The sequence below is a fragment of the Tauraco erythrolophus genome, chromosome 3 (genome assembly GCF_009769465.1).
Source record: "Tauraco erythrolophus isolate bTauEry1 chromosome 3, bTauEry1.pri, whole genome shotgun sequence".
In the NCBI taxonomy this organism is placed as follows: Eukaryota; Metazoa; Chordata; class Aves; order Musophagiformes; family Musophagidae; genus Tauraco; species Tauraco erythrolophus.
The window spans coordinates 7,983,511-7,998,196 of record NC_141467.1 but is presented as its reverse complement, the minus strand read 5'-3'; positions in this window follow the sequence as shown (position 1 = coordinate 7,998,196).

The following is a 14,686-nucleotide window of genomic DNA, read 5'->3' as shown; positions in this document are numbered from 1 at the left end:
CATTTATACAATTTGTGATACAATTTGACCAGGCATCTAGGTTGCCCAGAGGCAACCTACAGCTTCTGCCCAGGGGCAACCTACAAAACGAAGCTGAACAATGAAGCTCTGATTATTCCTATCAACTGGAGACCTGCTCTCCTGAGGATCATTGGCACTCTGTAAAAATTCCACTGTTGAAATTTCACGTTTCCCTTTTTGGCTTAAGAGATCAACGCCCTGGTGCTTTGTTTTATTATAATTTTTTTCTAAGAAAATAAGCGGCCAGTCTATGGAATTAAATTAGCCTACATTCAAAACATGTTTTGCAAAGGTTTGATTTCATTCAGCGTCAACCACAAGAGAGACAGTGATCTTATTTATGAGAGCTGGATCTATTGTCTAAGTTTAATTAAGTGATTATTAGACTTCCTATTTCTGTTATTGCAGATCCTTAATTCTTTTCCTAACACAACATGCTTTAAAAAACGTTTCCCAAAGAAAGCAGAAGACACTTCTCTTTGTCCTAACTCTTCAGGAAACTAAAATATGTCATTTTTTTTTCAGCTAATTAGCTTGAAATACCTTATTTCTCACTGCCAGAACTGACCTATAACATCTTTCTTGCTCTAAGTCGCCAACTCCTCATTTGCTTCCTTTCACCATCCTACATCACTCAGCAACTTTTTCCACAGGATGTTTCCTCTCACCAGCTGTTCATTTGCCCATAAGAAAACATATCCTAATGGACACAGAGCATTTCTCTCTCCAGATATCGGCATAGCATACTACTGTTGACGGCAGAAGTCACTTCAGGAGGAACAGAAGGTGCTGCTCCATGTAGGTGAAGGGGAGTAGGGGTGTGCAATGTGCCACCACACTGCAGGCACAGGTGGGCAGGATGCTGAACAGCTACTACTTCATTTTCCCTGGATTCTTTAAATATCACAATCATGGGGTCGGGTTGGGGGGGGCTGCGGAGAGGAGAAGGTGAAAAGTTTCAGGAGTTTGTCAGCACTGCATTAGCCAGCAATTAATGTGATCGAACACTTTTTGGAAGTCATCTGAGTCTTTAGATATTTCTGTCAGCACCATATAGGACCCATTAATTAAGTTTTCCACATGCTGACCTTTAACACATCAATTTTAGAGGTCAGTTTTAACACTTGTCTACACATAATCTAGGTTAACCATTCCCACCTAACTCTGTATGTGGACCCTCTTACTTCAGAAGAATTAATTAATTGCTTTTACACCTTGATTTCGTATTATAGAAATCATCCATAGGAAGCCAGGCCCTGTTGCTCACCAGCCTGGGCTGCAGCTCCAAGGATGCCGTTGCATCTTCCACAGCCAGGAGGAAATGGCCCGCCTTTTGTAGGCAGGGTCTCAACCTTAGTTAATTAGTTAATTACATTCAGTTTCAATTCATGCCAGCTGGGTAATAATAATAGGATGCCATAAGGCCCTACACATCTTACCTTGCAAGCCTCTCTGGTTTTTGAAGGGTTTGAGATTGCAGCTGTCTATATGCAATTTAAGTAGTCATTGCACACGGCATGTTTTATCCTTCGTCAGAGCCTGAACTGCTATCGCAAGAGTAAGGATTTAAAACTAGATCGATCCCTTCTTTTGACATTGGATCAATGCACCTATGAAGTGTGCAGTGACAAAGAATTATGGGTGAAACGCATTTACTAACGTCTGGTTTGCTTTTCCTGCTGCTTCAGCAAAACATGGAGTGCTTACTTAAAAAGTCAGTGGCACGAAACATCTATCCAAAGTTTTTCTATGAAGATAAATCAGAGCGTGTTTAAAATACTATTAACTCTCCTGAAGGGCTTACAAACACTGCTCAGTACTGAGACAGGAACGTTCTCTCTACCCATAAATCACAGATGCCACAGAAAACAGCAATAGGACTTCTTCATGTTCTCCTTCCCTCCCCTTTCAGCCCTTCTCTCATGACACCACTGCTCTGGGAAAGTGATGAACGCTTCAAGAATAAAACTGTTCTACTGCCAAGCCTGTTCAATGCACGTCATCTTTCAGAACATACTAATAACTTGTTATGGTGGCATTTGCAATATGAACAGTCTTCTGCAAGGAACAAAATCAATATATTTCAAGATATATCCTGGATTATTAAAAAGTTTTGAAGTGGTATGAATGTCTGGGGAGTTAAGGGGGGGCTGGTTTTGGTTTTGTTTTCTTTTTATGTGTCTTTTGGCTTAGGAAAAACGTACCAGAGATTTTAGGATATGCATCTCATCAAAAGTAAACATAAAACACTGTATATTCACTAACTAAAGCTGTGGTAGTGCTCATGTAGCTCAGAAATATTAGCTTAAGCTATTACCCTAGAATTGCTGTTTTCTAAAACAACTCCAGGTCTCAGAATAAAAGATTAGACTACACCAATACTTTATTTTTTTTGCCTTTCTCCACTCTCGCTGCAACACAAAGTCCCCATGGCAGAAAGGCAAATGAATAACAATATCCTGTACACACCCTTGCAAAAATCTTGTGCACCTTCAGCTTCAATTTCCCTTCTGCTCCCTAGCAGATTGCCTTTCCTAGTGTACCAAGGAACAAAGAGGAGAGAAGATTTTACTATCGTATGCCGCTGTGATTCCCCTTGCTCCTAAAACCCAAGAATCACATTCCCTGTACTGATGTCCCTTTTCCTGGCCGAAGTCAGTTACCACATTTCTCTTATATAGCTAAAAGGTGTCATAAATGCATTCAGTCAGACAGCTACTGTGTGTCCTTAAAACACCTGGAAAAAGATTCCCATGAGTAGGGAGCAAATAATAATTTTGCTTGCCCTTAGCATAATAATGTGGTTTTTTTCTTTTAATTCATACTTTTCATAGATTTTATTTTTGAAAGTTCTTTTTAGGCTGCTTAATTTCTGTCTCAAGCTGCATGGAGGAGAAGTTCTCTTTTCCATAGCCCATTTAAGGAATTCAGTCAATAAGATACAGCCAAAAGCAAATCTTGGAGAGGAGAAATATTTGACATTGTTTATGCATAACATCATATTTGTAATATCAACCATTCCAGGCAGTTCAAGACAAATAATTTTGGATATTTTGAGGCAAACTCTGTTGGAAATGGGAGAGGAGGAGGGAATGATGCGGGTACATGCAAAAGCAGCTGTAATTTCATATCAGAACATAAATCAAACCATTTTAAAAAGTGTCATCTTAACCAAAAAAATGTGAAGTCAGAGACCTCCAGCAGGAATTAAAAGTTATTTGAAAAAAAAAAAGGGGGCATATATTCAGCATAGGCGTCAGCAAACAGACAGCATACATACAACCTGGCACTGCTGAAATTTAGAAACCCTTAAAAACCTGTTAAGAGCAAACAAATAGCATTGTGTGTGTTGTAGGACTAGTACATAACAGGAATTACTCCTTCTCTCCAGCTCGTGTTATTCTAGTAAGTATATGTATGTATGAGACAGGGCATACCTAGAGGATTTTTGCTTTGTATAAAAATATCTCAGCTGACTATGGCAATGAAAAAAATACATCTTATATTTTTATTTAATCCTATACTTACTGTATAGAGAGAGTTACAGGAGGCCAAGGGAACCAGAAGGGAGCAGGGACCAGCAGAGGCAGGTAACAGCCTTTCAGAAGGGTGCTGCTGCAACACCACATGAAAAACCTGTGAATGAGCAGGCAATGGAGTAGCACCTATTAGTGAACTGAAAGTATTAAGAAAGAAGCTAGCCTTAAAGCTGGTCACACTTGAAGCTTAGGTCAGATCTTAGGACATGCTGTCACTCCCTGTGCTGTTTATACAAAAGCAGAGACCATGCAGGCACTGGGGAGATTCAAAACTAACACCAAACTCATTTTTTGAGTGATCTGGGATGATCAGCAGCCTTCCAGTACCTGAAGGAGGCCTACAAGAAAGCTGGAGAGGGACTTTTTACAAGGGCATGTAGTGATAGGACAAGGGGAAATGGCTTTAAACTCAAAAGAGAGGAGATTTCAGTTAGATCTAAGGAAGAAATTCTTAACTACAGGAGTGGTGAGGCACTGGAACAGGTTGCCCAGAGAAGTTGTGGATGCCCCATCCCTGGGAGTGTTCAAGGCCAGGTTGGATGAGGCTTTGAGCAACCTGATCTAGTGGAAGGTGCCCCTGTCCATGGCAGGGGGGTTGGAACTAGATGATCTTTGAGGTCCCTTCCAACTCAAACCATTCTATGATTTTTGAAAGGCTTTTTTCACTATGGACCAGCAATAAGTGTTGCGACCCTCCGCCCCATCTCCCCAGATTGTACATGCTCTTATGTTCTTGAGCTCTCAGCCTTTATTTTCATATAACCATGAAGCCAAGAAGTTCAGCCATGCCCCTATTAAATTACGTGTTTGTGAAACTGAGCCTGGAAAGGGAAATTTCCTCACAATTACAGAAGAGAAGCTGGAAAGATCAATTGATATAACCTGGCCATGACCCAGCTGTTATTCAGAGGAAGTAATTGGGCTGATAGTGTTACAATCACTAATATTTTCACACAGGTGCAGCAACGTCTGCTTCTGCTCTTTTTGGCATGGGGCTATTAGATGTTCAGTCCTAAGTCCCTAATTTAGGTATAGGGTGAAATTAGTAGGTTGAACCTCTATGAACCAAGGGAGGCCAGTGTCAAACACTTGGAGGATGATGAGCAGAAGAGAAGACTGAAGAAGCCTAATCCTAGGATACACCTTGCAGACATTTTGTTTAAGACTTGTAATAGACACTTTATCAAACAGCAAATATACTCTTTAAAGTCTTAAATGCACGCTTTTACAGTTGGATAGAGTTCATTTTTTAGCTAACACTGAGACTTCATTAAAGGAGATCATCCCCTTCTCTCATGTGGACATCCTGAGTCATGGGCAACAATCTCTTGATCAGTCACAGCTGTGTATTTTCATACTGATGGCAGTGCTGATGGGTACCAGGTTTTCAGAGGGGTTACGGTGTAATGTTTGGTCTCAGAGGACGGCTATCAGTAGTCATCCCTCCCGCACTTCCAGAACTCAGTCTGACTTTTAGATACGGACTTGTTTTGCAACATTTCAGACTATTTAGACTTTTGTTTGTTTGTTTTGTTTTTAAATGAAGGCATTATTTCTTTAAAACTCACAGCTCTACAAGTTTCAGGTTCAAAATTAGAACTGTTTGAATGTACTCAATGAATCTTCCACCTACTTCTAAGTCAGTATTTTGACAGCAGGAACAATGGCCCATCATGTAGTCTCTGGCATTTAATAAATGCTTACTTACTCTTTCTGTTTAATTATTGAAGTAATAAATCTCTCCCGTAGAGTTTATTTAAAGTACCTCTCAGACACATGATCCACACACTACATTGCGTGCGCTCAGAGGCCCTTCAGCAAAGGCAAGAACATCCAACTATTGCATTGCATGCTTACTAGAAAACTCACCCCTCAAACTTAGGTAAAGGGCAGAATATTGCTGTTACTGGTGTTGTTGAAAGTTTACAACAGGGACTCACCATTTGTTTTTTCAGCTGGAAGTTTCCACAGGATATCTCAAAGATGTTTATAGCTTAGATTTAACAGTTTTCACCCTGTCGAAAAAATTAGTTGGATGACTTCAGTAAGCAGAAGCACTCCAAAGACTGTTTCGCCTGGTTGAAAATAAACCAAAAAACTCACACCTTTTAATTCAAAAATATGAAGTTGTTTTATATTATTAACCTACTTGAAACCTGACCTCAGAATCTGGCACAGTTAAACATAAAGAAATGACTATCTTACTGATCCAAACCAAGTTCACTTTAAATACAGAAGACCACCAAAGGATGAAGTCCTTCCTTCCCCCCATTTCATTGCAGGATAACACACTATCATAAAATAAATAAAAATAGCATGAACAAACTTGTCTGTTGTGTTTGTTAATACTATATCACAGCATACTTCTCAATCAAAATACAAATTGTCAGATACAGAAGGCAAGATAAGTGCTGTTATTTCTATTGCGATAGTGGCAAAAGGTTTCAACGAAGACACCAAAAAAAATTATTTGAAGAAAAGCTCCTTCTGCATTCAGTCACCTAACATTCATCTTTCTGCTCCAAAATAGGGTTGCTTTTTTTAAAAAAAAAAATATATATATATACATAAAAATTATATGTATTCTACAATGCTGCATCCTCAAATCACAATATTTGTCTGAAAACAGTCTGCCAAAAGAATCACCCAGTCTGGAAAATACCCAGCAGAAGAGTGATGATCATCAAGTCCAAGTCACACTAACTGAATGGTTCAAATACCTATTTTTAAGAGGCCTTGTGGGAGGTGGAGTCAGGCTCGAAGCCATCAAAACGAGTGGCTCAGCCCTGGGCATGTGCAATCAGTGTGATTATATGACTCTTTAGGCAGATAGTATGGGGTTTTATTTTAATGCTTATACCATCAATTTCAGGCACTTTCCTTCTCCACTGTAACGGCTGGTAGAGTTGAAGTTTGCTACAGGATGGTTTGGAATCTTTCCCATGGGAGATGAGGTTCTGCAAAATAGCTCTACTTCCAATGAGAACAGGTAAGTTTCTCTTGCAGTTGAGTTTTAGATTTTAATGTAATTTTGCCTGATCTGGTTGTTTTAAGGTTGATCTTCCTTAGACCCACCAGTCAAGGCATTATTTGACCAGGATCCTCTCTGTCTGCAAAGAAATTACCCTGATCGCCTAACACATGGTTAGTCTTTTGCAAAGATTGAAATGCAAGACTCTGTCTCAGCTCTGAAGTGTTTCTTCCTCAAGGATCTCCTACCTGAAACAGGAATCTCGAAGTTCTGGAGGTGGAAGGCATGAGGTATACAAGTCTAACTCACATAGAAATACCCTCACACCACCATCACCTCCCTTCCAATCCGTGTTTTTTAGAGAAGGGTTTTGTTGGTTGACACCCCCCCCCCACCCCCAGTGGTCAATCTGTTTAACATAACACAAGCCAATTACTATTGCTTATCTACAGAATGGTCAGAAAAGCAGGATAACATTAAAAAGGGGTTTTTTTTATTATGATAGGATGCAATAATAAGCTGAAGGGTGATTTCTCCATTCTAGAGTCAGGGAGAAGTAAACTGCAAGAAAATTTTGGTACATTAGTTATTCTGGCATACATGTGTAGTCAAAGATGTCAACTTGGTAAAGCTGGGTGCATAAGACTCGAGAAGGGAATTTGTTAAAACAAAAATGTTCAAAGAACAGTAGGAGGAAACAGTCAATAGCACTGCAGCTTGAAAATTTCTTGTAATTTCTAGACTTTTTTCTTTTTGTTCACAGTATTTTCTTCTGCAGAAAGATGACCAGTGATATATATACAAACCCAAAGAACTAGAAACAGATCTTTGTTCACATTTTAGTACCTCCAAAATCTCTGCTTCAGAAACATGTTCCATATTTAGGAGAAGAGGAACTTGACCTATTAGAAAGCCAAAGAGAACTTCACTTTCCAAAACACACAGTGAAATGACAGCAAGCTTTAATGCAATGGCCATGCACTGGCAGAGGTGAGTCTAAAGTTCGGCTATGCCAGTCTGAGTCCTGATGTTAGCAAATACAGAAGACAAAACCTTCATCATATTTGGTAAATTCCTGAAAAATTCTCACTTTGCCACTGGATGCCTGTAAAAGGTGCCGTTAGAGCTGCACTACATGGAAAAAAAAAAAAAGGCAGCTCACCAAAGAAAGTACTCAACTGTAGGAAATCAAATAGAAGTAAAGTCTCAAGGAGAGAGTCCTTTCTGTCCCAGTTTGTTGCCCTCTCTCACTTTTACTGTTTCCTTACTACCTGTCACCAGGCAAAAGGTTTTGCCCTGGATTCTTAAACCAACACACTATCTCCCTATTCCTTTATTAAAATTAAAAAAAAAAAAAATCTATTTCTTCTGCTAGTCACATAAAGAGCAATTTAACATTTAAGTGTTCCTGCTCTAGATTTTCTCATCTGCTCCTGCAGTTTTTATTTTGACTTTTAGAAGTATTCGTGTTAAACAGCACAATGTTGAGCATGCTACCAGCCATAAATAATGTGTTGAGTACTGGACATCACAAGCAAAGATTAAGTTGAGAGGAAAAAGATGAAGACGAATAGTTTTGGGCTGCCCTAAGCCTTTACATGCCAAGACTTTCTGCCTTTGTAGACATAACAGTCAGAAGCAGCATTAAAACAGGATTATTGCTTTGGTCATTATCTTGAAGCACAAGGTGGGAGGAAAGGGGGAGAGAAGGGAGGACGAGGAGAAAGCATGTACAGGCCAAGATCACCACCTAGTGACTGAATTCCTGCTTTGCAGGTGGTTTACTTAAATACTAGAACAAGTTACCGTGCTATGGAAACGAACCATCCAATCCTTTTGCAATAATAATCCTCTAATGCAAGGATTATCTATTCCTTCAGGATTAGGAAAAAAAATCAGAGCATATGATCTGGTACAGTGAGATACTTAATACTTTGATGGTTCTTTTTGTTCACTTGTTTTAAAAACAATCAAGAAAAAATATTATCTTAAATTTGTGGAAGACTAATTTGGGAAAGCACTTGTTCTAATATTGCCTTAACTAACAATTTAGATAATAAGTTAAATAGTATTTGAACCCAAACAGTTTTTAAATGAATTATTTTGGCATTACTCAACAGAGGTAGGATTTTTCTGAAGTGGCAGGGCCCTGAAAAACACAGAATAAGGACTCGATGAAAGAAGACACATCCTTCTTACATGAGGGCTGTGTACCTTCTGCAGTACCTGACCCTGAAGGAGCACTGAGTGAAGTACGAAGATTCCCTAGAATCTCTCTTTAATTCTTCCAGCAGAATACATTATATTTTTCTTTCAAATCTCACTACTTTCCTTCCCTCCCTCCCTGTACAGCACTGCCGTCATTCAAAACAGTAAACCTGAAGGAGGATCTTTGATGTGGAGTCGTGGTTTTAACCCAGTGACAACCAAACACCACGCAGCCACTTGGCTCACCCTCCTCCACTTCCAGGGAAGGGGGGAGAGAATTGGAGGGGTAAAGGCAAGAACACTCATAGGCTGAGATTTCAATTATTAAATTTTTCTTAAATAAAATAAAGAATAATAACGATAACAATAGTAATAAATAAGCGAGTGATGCACAGTGCAATTGCTCACCACCCCCTCACCAACGCCCAGCCTGCCCCAGCTAGCAATCCCAGAGGAGAATAATCCTGAAACTGCAATCCCAGAAGAGAGAAAGAAAACTTCCCAGCCAACCTTCATTTTTATATTGAGCAGGATGGCACACGGTATGGAATATCCCATTGGCCAGTCTGGGTCCATTGTTCTGGCTATGTTCCCTCTTAGCTTCTTGTGCACCTGCACACTAGCAAAGCATGGGAAATTGAGGAGTCCTTGATTCCTTAGCAACAACTAAAAACATCACTGTATTATCAACATTCTTCTCATACCAAATACCATACAAAATCCAAAAACACAGTGCTGTTCTAGCTACTAAGAAGAAAACTAACTCTATCCCAGCCAAAACCAGGACATGTGGTTATCTACATCTTTACGTTCAAAATAATAAATCTCTCTTACAGATAGGACAAGCATTTTGAAAAGTAGCCTTTAGATGAAGCTCATTGTGATAGTTTGATGTGGGGGGGTGTTCTGGTGGCAGGGGAGGGGATTTGCTCCCTGTGCCACCAGATCTGAGTCCCATCCCCCCCGGGGGAGGTTGAGCCAAATCGGCGCCTCTGCGAATTGCCCTATTTAAGTTGGGACAAAGGGGCGGGAAGGGGCTCTTTGCTCAGGAGCGAGGAGACGGCAGGAGGGCGCTGCCCTCGCTCCCGGCTCCCGGCCGGGCGGCTGCCCGGGCCCGGGCCTGCGCCATGTGCTCAAGATGGCGCCGGGGGAGCCGCATGGGGGACTCGGTAAGCGCCCCACTCCCGGGGTGCCCGCCGGGCCGAGCTTCCCCAGAGAGGATTAAGATCTAAGAGAAAACAACCACAACGACCGGGTCAGTCAAGATGGAGCAGGAGGAGGTGTGCTGGAGCTGAGGTTTCCCTTGCAAATCGGTGTGAGATGGCAGGCGGCCCCCCTGCAGCCAGGGTGTACTCGGCGGAGCAGCGACCCACTCGTGGCCCGTGGAGAAATCCACGTCGGAAAGGAGATGCCTGAGCCCAGGAGAGGTCGTGGAGCAGGGGATGCGCGACCAGGTACTGTTAACAATGGGGCATGGAATGCACGACGAGGTCGTGGAGGCATCTGGAGACCGTGGGACGACCCACACCGACGCGAGTGGCAGCAGCTCCCTAAGAGGCCGAGACTGGTAAAGCCCGAACTGGTGCGATCCATGGGGAGGATTGCAATCCTGCGGGCAGGACTCATACTGGAAAAAGTTTGGGGACTTTTTCTTCGTGAGTAGGGGATCCACCGAAGCAAGGGAAAAATGGTGTAAAGACTCCTCCTCCCTTAAGAAAGGAGCGGCAGTTAACAACATGGATGAACTGACCTGCACTCCCCATTCCCTGTCCCCCTGCGCCGCCGGGGGGGAGGTAGAGCCAGGAAGGAAAGAAAATAGGGGGTGGGGAGGTGTTGTTTTAAGATCTGGCCTTGCTTTTCTCTTTTCTCCTCTCAAGTAACCGGTTTCGTTCCTTGTGTCTCTTGTTCAGTAACTGTTAATAAATTGTTTTGTTTTATGAAGAAAGCCTGAGTCATGTTTTGCCCGGGACCATGGTTGGTGGTTGCTCCCTTTCGGTTCTTGTCTCGACCCTCAGTCCAAAAAAAACCACGACACTCATGCCATCTACCTTCTTGTTATTGCAGTATCTTTTTTCCCCAGCCCTGAGAAAAACACCTTTCCTTGCTCCCTCCCTTTCACGTGCTATAAAGATCCTTGCCATAACCCAGTGCATCCCAGTCTTGGCCACCCCGTCCCTTCCTCTGCTTCTCATCCCATCTCAGTTCCACACTTTTGTTTCAAGGTATTCCATAGCTTGTGTCACTCAAGCCATCTTACACACCATCAAGGTATTTTCACCCACATCCAATAGGCATGTCACATCACTAGCCAGCAGTCATCAACTTCTCAAACACCTGCTATGCTTTATCTCTAATCACTCGAGTTACTTAGCTTTGTGATAACAGGAATAATTCTGGCTTTAAAAAAAAAATAATTGTTTAAACCCTACCATTTTAGCACGCCGAACAACGCTATTACCTTGTACTTTGCCATCCTATCTTTAGGCGACTGTTTTCTAGAGTTTCTTAGTTACAGCTTATTTGGGCTGGATTCTGTGCAAGCACGCATGCACAAAAGGGGAAGAGTCGGAGACTAAAGCTCTAGGCTACCCAGCCCTAGGAAGAGGGATGCACACCTCCCCAGGTAGCAGCTGAACAAAAAAAATGAAGCAATGGCTCATGCTGAACAGTTAATGGACAACAAACAACATCTAAATCCTACAATAAAGGAGAGTACTAGGAATTGTCCTGCAAGCAGAAGCTGTGCCCAGTAAGCTTTTGAAACAGAAAGGCACACATTATCTGTAACTGCTACAGCACTAAAGAAAGAACAAATTGTGCAGGCATTAGAAAGATTCTTTTCTAAAGGTAGCTTTTTTTTAAAAAAAATAGCACCAGGGTCAGTTTAGACAGCTCTAAAGTAAAACACAACCACCGTACAAAGGTACTGCTCAGCTGACAGTTAGGTGCTGTGCAAAGGGAGAGCTTCGTCTGTGTTTGGAAAAAATGTGTTGAAATGCACTACGCGTTAAATAGCAAACTACATGCTCAGACAACTGATAACTCTGGCTCCCCTTCTACTGATAAAATTTTAAGCTGCTATTCTACAACAATATTTTCACTCAGCTTTTAACAATTAAAAAAAAAAAATGACAGTATCTATCATGCCTGAAATATCAGTGATCAGTGTTGTCCAACAATCTGTCAACACAGTTGGGCTGATATGCACCATAATTTATTTCAAATACGTTCCTTTTGTCCAAATTAAAAACAGGTCGTCATGCTCTCTGAACAATTTAAACATGTGTCCTACCTCACAGCTGAACAAGGTCCACCTACACTATACTTCCATGTCCAAGCTCACTAGAAACACTTTAAAAAAAGAGAAATAACAGGTATTATTTTTAAAGGAAAGGGTAAAAAACCCACATTATTTACACAAGTTAGAAGTTCAACTAAACATGTACATGCATATAAAATTCCATATTATATATCTATATTTATAATCTACATATATGCATGTAGACATGTTATAATATATAAAACATATTAATGTGGAGTTTTATTCTGGTAACATCCAAGTCACCAGGCTAATTAGTTTCCATATTGAAAAGATGAAACTCTTGTGTGTCAGAAAGTGAAACTGATTTAAAAACCTTTCTGTGAAGCAATGTAAGATGCAATGGCTTAACAGCATTCCCCAAAAATTAAAGCTTCCTGAAAGCAGTAAAATCTGTTCTTCAGGAGAAGATCTCTTAAAAATAAACCTCATTTTTCAAGAAGCAAAATGAGTTCCCAAACTAGTTCTGACTGAGCCATTTTAGCATATTAGAAACGGCATTTGGACATCATTCTTCCCAGAGAGCAGGGCTCCAGTTTGGGAGTGGAGATGACTTACCTCGGAGCAGCTCTGATGCTTGCAGCTCCTGCTGTCCCCCTGGTTCCCGATGCAGCCATGGCTCACAGATGTTCCTGCAGCAGTACAGGGCAGCAGGGAGGCATCCCAAAAGTACCCAGCTGTTCCACAGAGGCAGTTAGCTCACGCAGGGTACAAAATCAAAGTAGCTACACTTGCTTCTGGCAGCTCCTCTGAAAGCTTGTACTTTTGTGCCATGCTGCGTTTTACCTTATTCAAGTACCTCCAGAAAGGAACTTGGGATTCAGGTATTTTGAATCTTTTCCTCCAGACCAATTTCTCTTCTTGTGCCTCCACCACTGGCAATAAAAGCTCATCTTGAAAACAACTTTCACTTACAAATTAAATAAAAACAACAAACAAACAAAAAAAACACCCCACAACACCCAACACACCCACAAAAAAAACCCACCACTAAGTCAAGATACAGCAAACTGGTTTATACCCTTTAAATCCCCATAAGCATTTCCTGAGTGGTTCGCTATCGTGACGCCGTCACTAAAAGCAGTACTTGCAGCCTGCGCGGAAGAGATGCACGTTTACTGGCAAATGTTCTCAGACTGATTTAATAAAACATAAAGCAAATAAAATTGTATATTTTATTTTAAGACAGCGATACAAAGCTTATACGATATTTTGTCAAAATGGCATCTCAAAGAGGTAACTAATACACTCATAGTGAATTAGACTTCCTTAAAAACAAGACAAAAGCAGGAATAAATAGCATCTACCTACCTCAGCAGGTCAACAACAGGAAAACCTAGATAAAAACGTTTACGTCATGTTGACTAAGCATATTTTTCCCCAAAGAGCAATCCATTGTAAACTGGCCTAATCTGATAAACTAAATCAATTCGGTTTTCACTTCTGCAACCAATTTGTTTTCTAAACTCTGGATATCCAGTTGCATAAACAAATCCTTACTGTAATCACAAAAGCAGGTGCCTCAGTTTCTGTTTTAACTAGCCATTTACATAAGTTTCATTTGCTCAGTTGTTTGGTTGGTTTTTTTCACATGCTAGAATTTCACTATCAGAAATAGACGCCATAGGTATCAAAATAACAACGTGAAAAAAATTGAGAAATTAAAGTCTCACAACACACTTTAGTCTTGCACCAACACAGGTCCCACTGAGGGTTTTTTTTCTGTATATAAAGCGGAAATAAGATGCTTGCAGACACACCACCACAGTCTAGAAGAAAGTGTATCACTTAAATATTAATTTTAGTTTTATTTTATGTAGACATTTGTACATTTAAATCAGGTTCACAGAGTGTAAAACTTCTCTTATCAGAGTACTTTATACAGAGGTCAACACACAGCTTTATGATTACTTATTTATAAGCACACGCAATAAGCTATGGAAACTTTATGAAAATATTTCAACAGAAACTTTTAATCAAATAAATGGGCATGAGAAATTGTGTTTGACATGTAAATTTCTTCATATAAGCTACTACAAAACATTTCTTATCATATCATTAAAAAAGATTAATAACTACTTAAAGGTTCTTGAAATCTTACAATTGGACAAGTGTTTCACTGCACCTCCATCCTAAAGCATGGAAGTGGAAATCGTGCAGAAAAAAAGTTTTACTTTAAATAATTGCCCAACTGTTATTGCTGCTTTTCAAAGAACCTGAAAGCATACAATAAAAACTTAGAACTAAACAAACAGCTGAACGGGCGTATTTAGGTCATTACTGCAACTCAAATGCAAAAGTTAACTACAAAAGTTTCTCAAAATTATGTGGGTTGGGGTTTTTGTTGTTTTTTTTTAATATGTACATAAAGATCTGTACACAAATAGGGAAATAAAAAAGTTGCTTAAAAATGAGAGATAATAGTATATAGTATTTACAGCTTAAACGTCACCCATTAAAGTACTATCTTTATTTAAAAAAAATTGAAGCTAAACATGAACATGCAGTACATCCACGACTCAAAAGGAGTACCTTTTTCGCAGTGTAATATAATCCTGTACAAAACATAAGTCAACTATATGTTAAATCACTCTTCGCACTACCTTTGAGCTTCATAACAATGCCTAG